The sequence below is a fragment of the Notechis scutatus genome, chromosome 2 (genome assembly GCF_049901735.1).
Source record: "Notechis scutatus isolate UNSWTSFEM ecotype Mainland chromosome 2, rNotScu1.2, whole genome shotgun sequence".
NCBI classification, from domain to species: Eukaryota; Metazoa; Chordata; class Lepidosauria; order Squamata; family Elapidae; genus Notechis; species Notechis scutatus.
The window spans coordinates 237,440,423-237,459,424 of record NC_142010.1 but is presented as its reverse complement, the minus strand read 5'-3'; the positions used below and the strand labels follow the sequence as shown (position 1 = coordinate 237,459,424).

General features: G+C 35.3%; 1 protein-coding gene across 12 annotated transcripts in view; it reads left to right on the top strand.

Moving 5' to 3' along the window:
• Positions 1-19,002, top strand: part of MAST4 (microtubule associated serine/threonine kinase family member 4) — a 204,744-nt gene that overhangs the window by 120,775 nt on the left and 64,967 nt on the right. The gene's annotated exons all lie outside the window — the stretch shown is intronic.

The following is a 19,002-nucleotide window of genomic DNA, read 5'->3' as shown; positions in this document are numbered from 1 at the left end:
GCTGAGTGCTAAATTGTTGCATACAGGTTTAATGTTTGGTTTCTGGTGTAGGGAGAAGCTATAGACATAAAAGGCCAGTTGAGATTGAAATAGACCAATGGTCTGACTCAGTATGACTGAGTTTCCTAACCTATACCAGTACTTTTAGTGATTAACTGCTATCAGTGAGACATCAATTAAAATAAGAACAAATGGTAATGTTCTGAACATTCTGCTGGCATCAAATGTTTTTCGTTTTCTAATGGTTGGAAATATTAATTTTATTCTTCTTGGGTTGGTCTCATTAGCTTTATTCCTTTTTTATTATTTTAAAGTTAGGAGTTAGCAAAAATGATTTGTATTTTAAAATACCCTGCTGTAAACAAATAAAAGACCTGGCAGTTTGCTTGGGACCCCAGTGGGGAAGTAGCACACTGGAGATGGTTGGTTGACCAATATAAACTTCCACTTTCCCCTGAACATTCTGTACCTTTCCTCCCCATCTATTATTTTTAGTTAATAATTTGTATTTTCATGATTTTATTGGTATTTTATACACTTATGTGTGTATAGATATATAGACGTGTTTTTATTTTGATGTTCTAAGCTGTCCAGAATCATCTTGCAGCAACATGAGTGGCAAACAAATTTAATAAATAAAATAAAAACTATTTATTATAGTTATAAAAGCTAGTATAAACTCCACACATTTTGGCTAATAAAAACTTAAATAAAATGTCAATATTAAAAAAAAATCTTTATAAGGATACCTATCCTTAACATGAGAACTCTTATCCCATTTGCTTTATGCCTTTCCACAATTACAGACTTTTTCTTTATATATAGATATCACGATTCTGAGGAACAGCCAAGGATTTCCAGAAATTGAAATCCACATATCGCAAGATCACTCATATTAGGAATGGCTACTACCAATGGATCTTTGGTTGTGTTTCTAAGTAATGATGGGATTGTATTTATGAGACACATACTAAAAAAAAGTCCCTTCCTTCCTTCCTTCCTTCCTTCCTTCCTTCCTTCCTTCCTTCCTTCCTTCCTTCCTTCCTTCCTTCCCCCTGCCCTCCCTCCCTCCCATCCTCATAAAATTATAGAATGCAAGTCCAGATATGATCCAGTGGATCTGATTGCAATACAGGTAGTCCTCAACTTGCAAACATTTATTTAGCAACCATTTGAAAAAGTGACTTATGACTGCTTTTCACGCTTTTGACCATTGCAGTATCACCATGGTCACATGATCAAAATTTGAACACTTGGCAACTGGCATACATTTATGATGTTTGCAGTGTACTGATCACCTTTTGTGACCTTCTAGTCAATGGGGAAACCAGATTCACTTAACAATCATGTTACTAATTTTACAACTGCAGTGATTCACTTAATAACTGTAGCAAAAAAGGTAATAAAATTGGGAAAAACTCATTTAACAACTGTCTTGCTTAGCACTGGAACTTTTGGGGTCTGTTGTGGTTGTAAGTGAAAGACTACTTTTACATATAAAGAACATCTGGATTTTTGCCTATGTTTGAGGCCTTATCACATATCACTTTATAACAATACATAGCATGTTGAAAGTATTCTGCAGGGATTCCTTTTTATTAGTCTGCATAAAGTAGCAGTCAGTTAGGCAAGTAGTATTGATCAGTAGTATTCAGTGGTGGCTTTTTTTTCAGTTGACAGGTAATGTCAATTCTTTGATTTTACGATATCCCTTAATATGAACAACCAGTTTTATTTGTCAAAGTCTAGAAAAATAGAATATCATGGCTGAATATGCCAACATTTCATTTTGCAATTGAATGCCTTAGATATACGTATATATAGCCAATTTGAGGATGCATCAGACCAAATGACAAATGTTTTTGTATTAAGGGCACCTCCTTGGAGAAATATTTTGTGGTTTCTGTACATATGGCCTCTACATGTATACCAAAAGCCTTTTTAATGCTAGACAAACATTTGACTATTTGCTCAGAATGGGACTAACTGTACTTTAAAATACAAAGTTAGAACTGCTAAATGGTAACTATGCAAGCTATTAATAACTTGTTTTAATGTCATATCAGACCTTGAAGAGTGCTATCAGCAAGCAATGCTTTTTTTCTTTTCTTTTGTGTTCTCCAATGCAGAAGTACTGGCCTTAGTGAATAGGATATGGCTGTCCATTTTCTATGTTAGTAGTGTGTGCTTTTATCTCTTTTGGAAAACTATGCTCTTCTGCTAAACTATGAACCTTAAAATTTACTGAAGTAAGTACAGTTTGTCCTTTGAGGTTACAAGCAAAAAGGAATTCTTGCCTTTGGATCTAGGTTCTACATATGATTACATCCCTATCAGTGCTTGACATCAGAAAAAAATTGCATCGTATTCAGTCTCTATACATAGCCTGTGGTTTTGATGGACTAGGCCCTTCTTGACCATTAACAGATTTCAGCATTAAAGGAAGTGTGTGCATTGATTCTCACAGCTATAGGTAGGGTGAGACTTTGCCATGTCTGTGTTCATTCAGCAGGACGGAATGAGTACTATGTTGAAAGCTTAAGTTAAACATTAATTCTCTTCTGGATTACCATGTCTATTTCTTGCCTACAGCTGAGCCAAAATATAATTCTTGAGCTTCTTTGTTTCCTAGATGAGTTGCAACATAGGATTATTATGCATTTCAGGGTGCTCTCCAGTTGGCCTATGTCTTAACTTGAATAGTAACAATAAAGAAGGAACCCTGCCCTCTTTGTTCGTTTTGGATTTGTAGGATTGTAAAGAATAACACTTAACAGGATAACATTTTGTATTGTAAATGAAATTGAAGGTGGTGTTGGGATTTGGAATGAAACTCAACTCCTGGAACATCATCAACAGAAAATTGGTGACTGTGCTAAGATAAAGGAATTTTTCCCCTAACATTTTTTTAGATAAAATGTTAATGAAGGAAGAATTGCTGCATGGGGAACTCATATTTTTATAATAAAATAAATCAACGCAGCACCATATTCATGTATAAGATCTCAAAATGATGCCTCTGAATGCTCATGAATAGTCAGATTGTTATTTATGTAGAAAGTTTTATAAACCACTATTTGACTGTTTGAATGTAAAGAGGAATATCTGCCAAAATATTGGTGCAGAAGCCAGATGTGTAGCTGGATACAAAGGAGATAAAGGAAAAAGGAAAAAATAGTCCACCTTAACTGGACCTAAGATTGTTTCTTTTAATTTCCAGAATAATTATTTTGTTAAATTTTATTTTTGTGAGCTGCTTTTTACCTCAAAAAATATGAAAATTTTTCTCATTTACCTTTCATGTTTCTGGGCAGATTCTTAGGACTAGAAAATGCTATACAGGTAGTTATTAACATGATCACAGCTGTGACTGAAATTTCCATTATAAGTCACCACAATCAGAAAGGGAGTCATCACCTGTCTGGACTCAATTTTATAACCATTTTCATCACATTTAAGTGATCACACGATTGTTAAGCAAATCTGGCATCTGAAGAAAATCTGATTTTGCTGGTTGGAAGTTGACTAGGAAGATTGCAAATCATGATCACATGACCATAAGACATTGCAGCCATCATAAATGTCAAACACCTGAATTGTGATTGTGGGGGTTGTCCAATGGTCATACCTCGAAGATGGGCTGTAAGGCACCTTTTCTGAGGTTGTCATAACTTTGAACTTTTATTAAATAAACAGTTGTAAGTTGAGGACTCCCTGTATTTGCAAATATTTTGAAGTCATTTCAAGCTTTATAGAAACTGATTTTGCATGACAGTTTAATATTCATGTTTTAAACATCATTTGGGCCATTTGAACATAGCCACATATATCTTGCACATGCCAGTATATCTCCTTTTTTAGAATTGTTTTTCTTTAATAACAGAGTTAGAGAAAAAAAAGGAAAGAAAAGAAAAGTTGGCTCTTTATTCTAAAGTATGGTCTGTTATCAAAATAAGTTTTGATTTATTTATTTTGATTTAGAGTTGATCTGGTATGATTATATGATTTGTTATAGAATAAACTGTTTAAAGTATTGTTATCTCATAAAGCATGAATGATTAAAAGTATAGTCAAATGATTTTTTAATAGCGATATCAGGATATATAAGTTTGGATTGACAATATGAGTTGTTATGTAATATAACTGTAATTGAGACTACGAAATGAATGCACAAAACTGATGAACCAACCGACACACTGTATGTACATAAGAGAGTTGATGTTTTAATGTTTTGTTTGTCTTGTTTGTTTGTAGAAAATCAATAAAATTGTTTTTTTTAAAAAAAAAGAATAAGTTTTGATTTACCGTAGGCATAAAGTAGGCATTTAGCCCTTTCCTCCAATATCAGCAGCTTGTGCTCTGTAAACTTTGGGACCTTCCCAAATGGCATTCATGATATCAAAGAAGCTGCCATTGGGAGAAGTTGGCAGCTTTTCCATGTGCTTTGGCCTCTCATGGAAAAGTTGCTTTATGCACAAGTATAGTACTTGTATATTTTTATTATTAAATATGTCTAGCCAACCATGTCAGCAAATCTTTCATGGTTGATTAACTCAGTAAAAACAGTAAAGGCAATCAAGAATAGTAGAGTACTAAAAGTGGTTGTATAACAGATGGCTCTTTAACAAGGCAGCTTCAAGAGATCCTTCTTAGATCACAATGTGCGGACAAGTGATCAGAAAAGACAAGTTAAATCCCTGAGTAAACCCAAATTTCCTTGCATTATACAAGAATTCACTAGAGTCTTTCATTTTTAAATCTTCCTAGGAGGAGTTTGGGTTATGTGGGAGGAAAGTTTTAAGCTCACAATATAATACTTTCGAAGATTTCATTTTAATGAAATCTTCAAAGACTTGGAAAGGAATTCAGTGCATCCAGATTTAAAAATTGCAGGAGCAATCCATATGCCATATATCAGTTTTGATTGCCAATATCTATGAATCATAATTTTTATGAGTGCATTCCTATTCTCCGCCTTCTTGGCTTGTTGTTTACAATACAAAGCTTGTATTCAGCTGTATAATATTTTCATTTTGAACAGGCTTTGCTTGTTTTCCTATGGCAGGTGGTAACCATTTGATTATTTCATTGTGTTTTATTATGTTTTATCACATTTTCCAAACTTGCAAATTATTACTATCTTCAGTCAAAATCAACCTACTATAGGATTAAGACCTCTTTGCTGAAGATAATGTAGTATAAACTACCATACTGGTCTGGCAGATAGGTTGATAGATGTATTTGTATTTCTCTGTTAGGGATGAAAGAGAGAGATTGGCTCAAAATCATTCAGCTGGATTTCATGCTTAAGGCAGGAGTAGAACTCAAAGTCGCTGGTTCCCAGCATGGTGCCTGAACCACTAGACCAGGGTTGTCAAACTTGTGTCCCATGAGCCGAATGCATCACCTGCTGGTCATGCCCATGTCCGGTTTAGCAAAGATATGTCATGTGATGACGCGAGTTTGACATCCCTACACTAGACCAAATGGGCTCTCAATTCAGGAGCTAGCAACTTTTTTAAAGAGAAGATGAACCTGAATTTTTTTCTTTTTCTTTTCTTTTTTTGTTACTTTTGTGGAGTTAATTCTGAAAAGTAGAAGAGAACTATTGTGGTTTACAATACAATAGTATTGTAAAACAGAACACAGTTGAAAACCACACTGTATTAAAAACACATTAAATACAGTCTAAATTTCACCTCCATAGGTGAAACAGCTGAGATAATTGTTAATCAAAAAGCCCCTTATTTACAACATGGTCTGTGATAATGAGGCAGGTGTGGGTAAGTCCTGTAGATAATTTGACCTCAAATCCTTTAGGAAGTCTGTCAGGAAATAAAACTGGAAAGAGATTAAACTGTTTAAAGACTGATATATGTGTAAAACAGTCTCAGGGAAAAGTCTTTTTTGAATAACCTGCAGCTAGACATCCATTCCCATGCAGGATCCATTACAGTAATAATATAAATGAAGAGTTCTTAAAGTTTGGATCATGGCATCCAAACCTTCCTTCAAAAAGAAAGGATGTAGTTAGTGCACAAGTGAAGCAAATCCAAAATAGGATTACTGCCATCATTTTCCCTTGATCTTTCTGAGCAACATAGCATAAATGTACCTGTAACTGTACTGTTCCTTTTTAGAAGTATTGTTATTACATAAAAAAATAGATTACGTCGTCTAATAATAGGATATCTCTCTTTAGTGAAGTATGTCTTGTTTCGTTATTCCTATGATTAACTAAAATAGGGTTAAAGAAATTAGTGAATGAGTGTATCTGTTTAGATTAGGAAAAATAATCTGAACATGTCTTTTCATAACTTCCTAAAAAATCACTCATTAACCTTGATTGTTGGTTTGAAGTCAAAGATAAAAACATGTTGAAAAATATCCCACTTCCTATACATATATACTATGAATTTAAAGCTAACCAGCTACATCTGGAGATTATCCTTACTTAAAATGATACAGGAGAAATCTGGAATTTGGTGATCCAGTACAAAAATAAATTTGCTTATGTACACTTTTAATTATTACAAAATTGTATTTTAATGCAATATGCATTTTTGAAGTTATGATTTACTTCATTTGATTGCATATACATAGATTATAGTTATTCTAGGGGACATGTCTTTTAGACTCTTCTAACAATTATTTTGACTAAAATAAATTGTATAACATATAAATAAAGTATAGGTTAAACTTTTTCATGTGCCAAAAGGCATGTGGTGTATTTAAAAGTGAGATAGAATATTTGCTATGCCACTGGGAGTTTTCATAAGCTTATTCTGAATGAAACAGAAGGAAAAGCAGTTAGACGAGTTTTGTGGCTGTCTGGTTTTCTTTTTATTTAGATGGAGTGTGTGAAATAATATGACTAATGCTGTGCCACCCAAAGATTACTAACAAATAGGCCATGCCTTACTTCACCTGAGAAGCAAGAAGAGATATGTTAGAAAGCCAGGGTCAGTTTTTTTAAAAAAAGCTTCATTCTCACTTTAGGTATGATGACTCTTACCTTCCTCTTCCTTCTACTAAAAGGAACATTAGGTGATGTAATGCTTTTCTCCTAAATCTGTACTTTCAGATCTGAGCAAAGACTTGTTTCTATTTATATGGTCCTCTATTTCCTTGTTAAAAAAATCAGCAGAGGGCTTAAGAAATTGAGTGAGTTATCTTCAGCAGACGAGAAAACAGGAAGTGATTTGAATATACCTGTTGCCAATATTTTTTCCCTGACAAACATTCCTGCATGACAAGCAGAAATCTAACATGTAAAGCATCTCCTGTAGCTGAACAGTTTCATTATTCATCATGGTACGTATTAAAAAGATATATTTACAAATTCAGTGTGCTAAACCAAACCAGGGTTTTCCAAACTTTGCTAGTTAAAAAAACAAACACAGAACCCTTTTTTTCTATCAAAAGAAAAACTCTAGTGATAGAAAATTGCTATGTATGAGTGAAACTTTCTCCCCCTCCCTCTTAAATCCCACCAAAGATTATAGAGAATATAGTTTGAAAAACACTATGAAACCTGATGAAAATGTGTTTGTGTATCAAGGCTTTCAGTTTTCCATGTAAGTGTAAATGGTAAGTGGAGGAGAACTTAAGGCATTTAATTTATTTATATAACGGAATGATAGATAGATAGATAGATAGATAGATAGATAGATAGATAGATAGATAGATAGATAGATAGATAGATTAGATAGAGATAGAGATAATCATAGAGTTAGATTGAAGCTGCCCATTTCCCTCTAAGAGGGATTGTGGGCATGTATGAATAAAACATTAAAACATAAAAACAGATGTAAAATTTTTAAAAAGGCCAGGTTGGTTAAATATCAATATTAAAAGTTAATTAATGGGTGAGCTTTAAGGGCACTAACCAGCACCATGGCTGTGTTCCTCTCCGAGCCCAAGTAAGACAGCACAGCCATGTTTTGAAACCTTTCGAAAAGGCCAAGTAAGTTGACAATATTATTATTTCAAAGCTACATTAGCTGTTTGAAGTAGTCTAGATAAGAAGCACAACTGTGAGTACAAACTCTGTCAGGGGTTTAGGACTTCAACTCCCAGAATTCCTCAGCCAGCATTATATTGTGCATTAACAGAATCTTACAAGACTTAAAGTATTTCTACCCTCCTTTTACTGTCTGGAAAACTAAGGAGGGTCTCTTCTGAAACACTTCCCATATTCTCCCTCTTCCGTTTTGTGACCTGTTTTACTTGATTGTTATCCAGTCTATGATTCTTCCTCCTGCCTCCTGTTTCCCAAGAGCATTCCCACACACTATTATGTTCTACAGGGGGTTGGCCTTAAAGGTCATCTGAAAGCTATAGTTGGTATTAAGTCAACTGCTTGTATGCTGACCAGTTAAACTGGAATAGCAGATAACAGTGGCATTGTGGGAGTTGTAATGGCTGCAAATTTACCTCTGAGTCTAATTTAAGGTTTGTTTATATTTATAAAGACCGTACAGCTCACATCCTTGTTACTTCCGGTACTATATGATCCAGGAAGAATCTGTTCACTACATCCTGGCTGAGAGGAGAGGATAACAACCCTCCCAGTCCCTATGTTTTACACCTGAGATACCCAAAGTCTTCCCAAGTGCAGCTTTCCAACATTGAAAATAGCCTGATCCCCACTGATTGTCACCTGAGACCCTCATGTTACAATGAATTATCTTATGTTAGATCATTTGCACCTTTTTCAATATATGGGAGAAGAAAAGGTATTCTTTTTTGGGGGGGAAAGACATATAGGTAGCGTTTAACTTGGTCTGTGTTTCCATGAAAATAGTGAATCTTTAGAAAATATAGTATTATCAGCAGAATCCTTCCCCAACTAAATATGTCACATTATTTGTCCAAAAGGAAGACCAACCAGTTAGATTGCATTTTATGTGATGGAATATGTGTGATGATTACAACATCAAAAGGCTACATCTAAATCAATTTATAGTTTTAGAATTATTATTTGACATACAAACATATTCTTGCCAAGGAGGTTTCTCATTCACAGACTGTATCACATAACGCCTGACTTTTAATAAACTCAGACAAGAGTAAATGATGGCCTAAGGTGATGCTGCAAAATAAACAGATCTACATCAACTGCATGGATGGATCTGAGTTTTACTATTTTAAACATAGTTTTTGGGATGGAACTACTGTTATTTTATGATTTATACAATAGTTTCATATGTTGCCTTTCTCCAAATTGTGGAAAACTCTTAAATCCCATCAGTTTTTTGCAGTTGCCCTCCAAAATTTGATGGAATGGTTGGTCAGAACAGGAATACTTGAAAATTGGACTCATGTGCAAAATGTCCACTGCTATTTTAAAAGATGCATTAAATGAATGTAATTAGGATTTTAGATGAAATATTCTGTATTGCAAGGAAAAAATATTTTACATTTCTGTGATATTCTATGAAATAATTAGTTTACCAAATAAGGACTCAATAGGTAGACAAAAATGCCAAATCCCATCTGAACATCTGGCTGACTGTGCGGATGATGATGATGATGGTGATATGCACACAGGCAACATTGACTCTATTTACCAAGGAACATAATTGGGTGTGGAATGTTGTAAGTACAGCAGACAGTTGAGAAAATAAAAAGGACATTGGAAGAATATCTGAAAGACAGCAAAGAAGATGCACTGAAACTAGCACACCATGAAGGCTAACTGAATACCAGACAGACCAAACTAGCCTACAAGGAAGACCAAATGAAGAACAGAAAAGAGACATGGCAAGGCAAATTATTACATGGCCAGTACAAGGACATAAACAAGCAAGCAAAAAACTAGTAGACAGAGCAGAGAACAAGACCTGGTAATGGCTAGGAACAGGGAAATTGAAAAATACTTGCACAAGATCAAGCCTTAAGAACAAATGCATACAAAGGCACAATTGAGAAAACAGCAACAGGTAGCAAATGCCGTGTCTATAGAGAAGCAACAATGGTGCATGGAATATCTGCAAATAATACCATTTGCCTTCAAGCAAGAATTGGTGGGACCGCAAAATAGACAAAAAATAGAAAATGAAGACGCTAAAATGCTCTGGGACCTCAGAATTCAAACAGACAACAACTGCCATGTAATACCCCAGATTTAATAATTGTTGATAAGAAAGACAAAAAAGTCTGGATAGTGGACACGGCAGTCCCTTGAGACAGCAAAGTAGAAGAGAATGGAGACAATCACAAAATACAAGATTTGCAAATAGAAATAGAATTACTGTGGCAAAAGAAAGCAAAGGTAGTATCAATAATAAGCATCTTGGGTGCAATCCCAAAACAACTGCAGCACAACGAAGACACATCAGCACTGATAACTGCAAAAAGGCAGCTTTACTTGGAACAGCTTACATCCTGAAACAATACCTTTAACACTATGAAATAACACCTGCTTATCCCAGGTCCTTGAGGAAGGACTCAACAGGTGGATAAAAATGCCAAATCCAGTCTAAATATCTGCCTGAGTGTATGACCAACCATAATCATAATAGCAATCAAACAGCTTTGAGTTATTATAGATGAATGGTTGAAGTCTAAAGATAATACAAAAGAATAGGATTTGAGGGTTTTCAGGCTGTATAGAAGTTTATGGCAAAGCTTGAATATTTTAAGTTTATAGTTGTGATACTCCCAGTAAGGCAGTGTTAGGTAACCAGTCCCTGGTTATGAAGTGTTGGGTACTGTACTTTGTACACAGATAAATTGAAGTACTTTGTGTAAACATTAAAGATATATCCATATTTTAAAATATAGCTTTTACCTATGTGGTAGTATGCATAAAAATAGTTTCCTGTCAACTACAAATTAAACAATAAAAGAGATGCTGAATTTAATAAATTATATATAATTTACTAACAGAGTTGATCACAGGTCTTATTTGTACATAACACTGATCTATAATGTTTAATTTTGGCATACTTTGATGTACAAACTCATCCCAAGGGGGTGGGAATTAATGGTTCAGCCATCATGATAAGAAGATCAGAATAACTATGTTGTGGTTTAGTGTTATATCATGTAGTCAATTTAAAAAAAATTAAATACTGTGTTTCTCAGAAAATAAGGCCAGGCCTTACTTTCTTTTGACCCCTGAAAAAATGGCTAGGCTGTCTTTTCGGGGTGACTTAATTTCTCCCCCCACGCACCCTCACCTGGAGCACCCCGCGGGAAGCCACGCCTCACCACCAGCCACTCCTAATGGCGCAGAGCACAGAGGGCTCCCTACCCCTGCCAAGTGCCTTTGCTGCAGACCCAGGTATGGTGCTGGTTGCAGGCCGGGTCAGGGGGCGGCGGCGGTGTGGATGTCGGCCTCGGTGGCAGAGGGGCACTTTGCATCGTGCCTGCTGCTGTTGCTTCCTCCACTGCCGTTGCTTTCCCTTCTGCCCGTGCGCTGCCACGTATGGAGTGCTGCACATTCCTCCACCGGCAGCGTTTCAGCCACTTCTCGGGTGGGGAAGCTGTAGCGTTCATGGTTCCTGCCAGCGCTGGCGCCTCTCTTGCCAGTGCCATCTCCAACAACAGCAGCAGCAGTGAGATAGACCCCGCTGCTGACGAAAACTGCCTGCCCCCTCCCGCAGGGGCATCGCTTTGATTGATGGCAGCTGTGTCGACAAGGTCCTGCAAGTCGGTGAGTCTTTCAGGGTTGGATGGATGGAAGTGGTGGCGGGAGGGTGATGCGATTGTTTCTCTCCCCCACACGCCTCACTTTGCTTCCCGCCCCAGAGCTTCGGGTGATGGTCTCATCCCTTGTACGGTCGGGCGCTCTCCTCTTGCTCCAGCCACCTGAAACCCCCCCCATGGACCTTTCCCTCCCATTTAAGTTTTCTTTACTCTAATTCCCTCTGTCAGTTCCCTAAGAATACAGACTGGCCGGACAGCTTCCTCCCCACCCCTCCTGGTAGTTTTAAAAAGGGAACCATCTATCCACTTTGCCCTTCGAGCAGAGGCAAACCTTCCAATCCAAACAGAAGAGAAAAGGAATCATCCTACAGACCCTTAGCACCAAGCTTCCCAGAGGATTCTCCCAAAGGATCCACCCCAAAGGAGGATTTATCAGAGGATTCACCCCAAAGGATGGGAGTGCATTTAAGGGGGTGAATCCTCCTTTGAAATATTGAAATATTACAATATAGCAAACATCAAAATAATGCTGATCCTTCAACAAACTTGAACCAATTGTTCATGGAAGCATAATATAATAATAAATAAAATCACAGAAAATTGTTTGAGAAAAACAATGAAAATATATACCTTTAAATGAGTGAAGGGAAAGTTACAACTTTTGGTGGCTAATTAGGCTCGTTAGTCCATGATTAACGTTGAAGAATAAGGCAAAATATGGATACAGGGTCACTGACTTCCAAATACATCATTTCTCCCCTTTCAAAGCATGATTAGAAATTGGAATTGGACTTCCTAGCAAACAACTTCCATTTCAGTGCCAAAAAAACCACCTTCCTAGGATTTTCACGTTCATGTATACATTGGCTTTTAAGGAGAAAATATTCTTCATGACAGTAGGTATGAAGTGGGATACGACAGCATATTTAAAGTATGTGATACAATTTTCAGTAGAACTAAGACCCCGGCAGAGTGTTGCTCTGACAGAGGCAGAAATAATGTCGGTGAAGGAATGCAAGAACTGTAAATTAAATGTCAGCTCTGGGAAAGTAAGAAAGAGACTCAAAATAACATCGTCTATATTGTGCATGATATAAAATAAGTCAGAGGGAAATGTCTGGCAACCTTTCAAGATTCTATTATTATACCCTACACTGGTAAAGTTCTAATAGTTCTTGTGGAGCCTGCTTCCTGATATGCTTTATTTTGAAGGGCTGACCAATTTACCTTCTACACATCCATGGTCTTGATGAAAATAACCTCAGTTCCTGTTAATACTGGGCTTATGCTGGTGATGATGATTAAATTGGTATCATTGGAAGTGACAAGTTTATTATAAAGTGTATTTGGATCCTTTACAAAATTGAAACAAAACCTATATTTTACTTTTTGATAGCACATACCTCCCAATATCTATATTCGTACATACATTCCATGACATAATTTATGTATTGACACAAATAAAAATGTTATGCAAAGTGTAAAGAAAAAGAAAAAAAAGGAAGAAGCAAAATAACGTTAAAGCAGAGAATCAAAAAATGAAAAATAGTTAAATATAATTTACACCAACATTCACTAAACCTCTTCATACCTTTCTGTCTTGAAATTCATTTTTGCTTCTATTTTGTACATATAGTACTTCATACATTGCTTCCATCCTCAATCACTTTCCCTTCCACTCAATCTATTCAGTCTGTGAAGAGTGCTGAACCATTTGCAAATTTTTTCATTTTATTCTCAAAAATGCTTTAATGTTCATCATACAGCATTGTTACCTCATATAGCAACTAACCTTTAATCAATATCGACTCATTCTTGGATCTTTGCCTGACTCGGATACTTTTTCTGCTGTTTGTCATTTCAGTTTCACTCATCTATTCATGTCACCTAACATAGTAGTATTTTCTTCTGGATTCATTCAGAATGTTGCATGGTTTTTCCTCAAAACTCATCCTAGGTTGAGGGCCCTTTGCAACCTTACCAGCCAATGTCTGACAAACAAAGTAAATGATGACTGTATTGAGAACTACCTGTAATGCCTTTATGTAAGAAACTGAAAGTCAATTATCCTTAGTCAACCATTCAACATTCTTTGCTGATAATAAAGCACAATATCAGAGAGTTTAGACGCATTTTGCCCAGTATATATATCACAAGTGCAGCTGAAGGCCAGTTTTATCCAAGCATGCATACATTATTCTATGCAATCTAAATTGCATGCAGACTACATTGCCAGCCAACATCCTGTTACCTACATTGTGATTGTTGTGGATTACATTCAGTTACAATGTGGATAATTGCTAATATCTGAAAATCAAAATGAGTTTGAAATGTTTGCCTTAATTTTTAAGCTTTTCTGAATCAACTGTATAATGAACATTTGAAACTATTGTGAGATTCACAGAAGTTGGCAGAAGCATTCACAGAACTGAGTGGAGGGTGCAAGATGGAACTAGCATTGGAATGCAAGCTCTAGCCTTTTTGTATGCACATGGGGGGGGGGGGGGGGGGGGGGGGGGGGGGGGGGGGGGGGGGGGGGGGGTGTTTTTGTGTTTTTTTTTTTTTTTTTTTTTTTTTTTTTTGTTTTTTTTGTTTTTTTTTTTTTTTTTTTTTTTTTTTTTTTTTTTTTTTTTTTTTTTTTTTTTTTTTTTTTTTTTTTTTTTTTTTTTTTTTTTTTTTGGGGGGGGGGGGGGTGGGGGGGGGGGGGGGGGGGGTTTGGGGGTGGGGGGGGGGGGTTGGGGGGGGGTTTTTTGGGGGGGGGTGGGGGGTTGTGTGGGGGGCGGGGGGGGGGGGGGTGTGGCCCTTGGGGGTGGGGGGGGGTGGGTGGGGTTTTTTTTTTTTTTTTTTTTTTTTTTTTTTTTTTTTTTTTTTTTTTTTTGGTGTTTTTTTGGGGTTTGGGGGGTTTTTTTTTTTTTGTTTTTTGTTTTTTTGGTTTTTTTTTTTTTTTTTTTGTTTTTTTTTTTTTTGGGGGGGGGTTTGGGGTGGGGTGGGGGGGGTTGTGGTTGGGGGGGTTTTTTGGTGTTTTTGTTTTGTTTTGGGGTTTTGGTTTTTGTTGGGGGTTGTGGGGGGGGTTGGGGGGGGGGGGGGGGGGGTCGGTTTTTTTTTTTTTTTTTTTTTTTTTTTTTTTTTTTTTTTTTTTTTTTTTTTTTTTTTTTTTTTTTTTTTTTTTTTTTTTTTTTTGGGGGTTTTTTTTTTTTTTTTTTTTTTTTTTTATGTTGCATGGAGGTATGGAAGGTACAGAACTTATGTTGTGATGGTGCAATGCTGCTTTCATCATTTTGCCAAAAGGTTGTGATACTGTGGCACCTCTTCTAAGTTGACTAGGTCTAGGTGAGTAATATTTGAAAACAACTGCAGGAAAAGAGGTTCTTCCAAGAGCTGAACCTACTACATCATTAATCCCTTTTGTTTAAATAAAATAACAATTCTAACAAGAAATAATTTCTTCATAGCTATATACCTATCATGGCTATATTTTTTGAAAGTTGAATAGCTAAATTTTCTCTTTTAAACTTTGAGAAACATCATTTATTCTTATGAATTGTCTTATGAATAGTTATTTTGTTTGAAATAACCCAGTATCTCCTTTTTCTTTTATATCATGGTACCATCTCCCTAGATATGTCTCGATAGATAGATCTCCCTGTTTTGACCCCCGGGACTACCTGACAAAATGTTTGGAAGTGGTTTGCCGTTGCTGGTCTGAGAAAGAGTGATCAGTCCAAGGTTGTCATCCAGCTTCCTTTGTTCCCAACAGGACTAGATGTTTTGTTCTCCTGGTTTCTAGCCTGGTGCCTTAACCAGTATCCCAAGTTGGCTTTCAGTGGTTCATATACTCTAGTGTGCAAGAGTATATGAAGTTTAAAACTTAATATAATCATAAACCATGCTGGTCAGCATAACTGAACTCCTTATTCTGAAGGGAATTCCAGAATTGTGAAGTTCACACCATTTTGATTCTTTTTCCTACAATTCTAATGATTCATTTCTTTAAGTTTACCACTTTTGTAATTCAAAAATTTATCACTGTCTTCTTTTATTTAGAAATACAAAATTTCTGGCTGCTTTCCCAGCCAAGCTGCGAAAGTAACTTCATAAGTTTTGTACAGGCACTCCAAAGCAGAGATACCCTTAAAAGCTATCAGAAAAGAAATACATACTTGCTTTAGCACTATAGATCTTCCATCTCTTTTCTGTGCAATGGTTTTGCTTTATATAGTTTTGAAAAACAGTTGTGTGCAGGTCACCTTTAAATTTCTGTTTTTTTCTACTTTATTTTCTGCTTTTTTCCTTCAGTATGGTTCAATTATTTGATAAAATAAAAAACAAAGAAAAATTGCTTATCACCTAATTTTTCCAAGCTGATCAAAATAAACTTTTAAAGAGGAAACATATTTTTTATCTCCCTGTAGTATCAGCAGAAGAATCAGAAATGATAAGGGCAGTTAATATATTCAGTATATAGATACTGAATCTGGGAGGATATCCCCTTGAGATTTTATAACCACACGAAGGGTTGAAGTAAATATGAAACTTGATATACGTTTCCTATTTATTGCTAGTGGACAAGATTTATTCCACTTGGAGTACAAACAAAATTTGATAGATTCTTTGTAATGGAAATGATAGCTGCATAATATTGTTTTGTCCCTAGCAAGAAACTGCATTGTATTTCAAAATAAGGCACAGAACAATATTTTACTTTCTTTGGAAGCAGTACTGTATAGAGTAAGAGGAATTTTACTGTCAGATTTCTTGTGACACATTTTAATAAGGAGAAATTATGTTGAAACTAAGCCAATAACTAGTATCTGTCTAATAGCAACAAATTAATTACAACTGCATTCAAGATTGTTTTATTGCTAAAAGCCTTCTTATCCCATATTAATAGTTTTGTTGAAATGTTGAAGAAGTATTTTTAAGTGAAAACTTATTAACTTCTTTGACTTTTTTAAATAACAGCTTTTTTCAACTAGTTGGGGGTTTCTTAGCCACTTGCAGTACTTCAGCCACATGTATAATCTAATAGATAATTTCTGCTATACAGATCCTAAAATGTTGCATTTATAGATACCTTTTTGTACTTGAATTTGGAAAGGCAGCAAATAATTGAAATGACAGATCAGCATGTTTCATAATGCATGCCATATAAACAAAGTAGAAATGAATTACTCTATTTCTTGGAAAGAGATGTTTGGCATAGGTTTTATTACAAAGAAAGATAAATAAAGGAGGGAAAAGAATCTGTGTACGTCTGTCTTTTTTTATCTTTCGCTTACTGCAACTAAGTTTTGTAACAAAAATTCTTCCCCACATTTTTCTTGGCAGACTGTATTATTTTATTTCACAGTAGCTTTTCAAATACAATGGTTCATATTCTTTTTAAGCTTCATCTCCTGCTCATCCAGATGGCAACTAAATTATGGGCTACATTGCAGCAAAGTGCAATAGTCAGCACATGCTCCTAAAGGTGCTGCCATAGTATTTTAAAGCTTGTATCCATCTTCATTACAAGTGCAAATATTAATAATTAAGGATGTTAAAATGAAATCATTATAAATGATTAAAGCAGATGCCAAATTTCATATGAAAAGCATGATAAGGAGTAATTGCTGTCAGCACATCTTCCATTCATGCTCCTTTTAGCAATTAACCTTTATTGCTTGTAATTTACTCCTGTATACAGAGTAAAATAGTGCTCTGAAGAAAGAACCTTAATGGATCGTATTATTTGAGTATCATTATTGGTGCTGTTGATTGCTTATCATAAAAGCTGCATTGGGAGTATCGCTTTGAAATATGTTTGTATGTTAATATTGATTTATGTGTTCTATATTTATATATATAAACATTGGAATAATATGAAGGCTGTGCCAAGGGGTTCCTGTCTATCTGTTAATGATTGGATACATGCACATTTCTCCTATTAAAGATGGATAGTCATTAAACTGACTGTAGACCTAAAGAATTATGTTAAAGAATTATAGTTAAGTCTGAGGGTTTTTTTCTATTTCAAATGTTTCTATCTGGACTAAGTTCATTTAAAAAAAGAATTGACTGTTAAATGACTAAGAAGTTATCAAAAATGCTGCATTTAATAAGTATGGCTATTATAAAGTGGTATTTTTTTCTGAATACACATAACAATTTTAAATCAAAAAGTAATCTAGGTATTTGATTCTTGAGTATTCTAATCTTTGTCTTGCTATAATTAAAACATTTTCCTGCAGAAGAAGAGCAGTTTTGCTATAAGACTTCACAGTGTATAGTATATTTATAATTAAGAATCTTTATATTTAGTACTGCAGGTTTTGCACTAACAGTTTAGAAAGAAATACCCATTATTTTATTTGATAGGACTTAAAAATACTGACAGTGCTAATTGAAGACTCAGATTCATTGTTTAGCTAAAGTATTAAAGTGAATGAAGGAAAAAAGCAGAACAAAAGTATTTAGCGGATTGATAGTATTTTTCCTCTGGCTTTCTTATCAATCTAGAATAAACCTAAAGAAGTAGACAAAGAAAGCTGGAAATTATTTGACTGATTGATTCCTTTGATTTGATCAAAATGAAGTAATGAAAACATTTGAAGCTAAATTAGTTAATGAGACATAGTGAACAACGTGTGTTATGAATGTCTGGCTGAGACTTGTGAGACAAACTTTCACTAATAAGGCACCAGCATTTATATGCCAGGATTTTTGTGAATAGTGAATCATATAATATTGAGTATTGGAAACAATAGCGATATAGTTCAATAGAACTGTAAATCTTGGGTCACTATTGTAAAATGATCTCCACATACAAAAGGATTTGAGAATGTAATAAGATAGTAGGGCATGCATTCAGGAGTCTTGAATAACCAGTAACTCCTTGATAATTCATGTCAAACTACACTCATAATTTTAAAAAGGTAAATCCTTGTTTAAAGGATTATGGACTGGTATGTTGCAGCAAGAGTGAATGGGTGAGTGCTGTGGTGAGATTGCAGGCAGAGGTGGGGCTGAGGGTAGTTAGCACGAATGCAGCTGGGATTTGTACTTGCCCTGCTGGGGGCTTCACAGAAAAAAAAACAGTGGGAGTGATTGACAGGAGCAATTTGCGGCTTCTTGCTGACTTCCCCATTGACTTTGCTTATGAGAAAGTAGCAGAGAAGGTTGCAAATAGTGATCTTGTGACCACCATTGCCTAGAATTTCAAGATTTATAAATACTGTTAAAAATCTGCAAAAATCTTTTCTATTTTGAAATATAAATATAATATTCCTGTCATCTCTAATTGGGAAAAATGGTAATTGGCAATATTTGAGATGCAAAGCATATGAGCAAAAGAACACATTTATCTTT